This window comes from Pygoscelis adeliae, unplaced genomic scaffold (assembly GCF_000699105.1).
Source record: "Pygoscelis adeliae isolate BGI_AS28 unplaced genomic scaffold, ASM69910v1 Scaffold60, whole genome shotgun sequence".
Lineage (NCBI taxonomy): Eukaryota > Metazoa > Chordata > Aves > Sphenisciformes > Spheniscidae > Pygoscelis > Pygoscelis adeliae.
Window position 1 is genome coordinate 2,117,982 of NW_008823954.1, and position 868 is coordinate 2,118,849.

Sequence of the window (868 nt, forward strand, 5' to 3'; positions counted from 1 at the left end):
CTCAATGTCCTTCTTGTAGTGAGGGGCTCAAAACTGAACACAGTATTCGAGGTGCGGCCTCACCAGTGCCGAGTACAGGGGCACAATCACTTCCCTACTCCTGCTGGCCACATTATTTCTGATACAAGCCAGGATGCCATTGGCCTTCTTGGCCACCTGGGCACACTGCCGGCTCATGTTCAGCCGGCTGTCGACCAACACCCCCAGGTCCTTTTCCGCCAGGCAGCTTTCCAGCCACTCTTCCCCAAGCCTGTAGCGCTGCATGGGGTTGTTGTGGCCAAAGTGCAGGACCCGGCACTTGGCCTTGTTGAAGCTCATACAGTTGGCCTGGGCCCATCGATCCAGCCTGTCCAGGTCCCTCTGCAGAGCCTTCCTACCCTCGAGCAGATCAACACTGCCGCCCAACTTGGTGTCGTCTGCAAACTTACTGAGGGTGCACTCGATCCCCTCATCCAGATCATTGATAAAGATATTGAACAGAACTGGCCCCAATACTGAGCCCTGGGGAACACCGCTCGTGACCGGCCGCCAACTGGATTGAACTCCATTTACCACAACTCTCTGGGCCCGGCCATCCAGCCAGTTTTTGACCCAGCGCAGAGTACACCTGTCTAAGCCGTGAGCCGCCAGCTTCTCTAGGAGAATGCTGTGGGAGACGGTGTCAAAGGCTTTACTGAAGTCCAGGTAGACCACATCCACAGCCTTTCCCTTGTCCACTAGGTGGGTCAACTGGTCATAGAAGACCAGGTCGGTCAAGCAGGACCTGCCTCTCATGAACCTGTGCTAGCTGGGCCTGATCCCCTGGGTGTCCCGCACCTGCCTTGTGAGCGCCCTCAAGATGATACGCTCCATAATCTTACCCGTGACT

General features: G+C 56.5%; 1 protein-coding gene across 1 annotated transcript in view; it reads right to left on the bottom strand.

Annotated features, from left to right (window-relative positions):
* The window catches only part of UBN2 (ubinuclein 2), a 48,251-nt gene that overhangs the window by 19,500 nt on the left and 27,883 nt on the right, over positions 1–868 (bottom strand). The gene's annotated exons all lie outside the window — the stretch shown is intronic.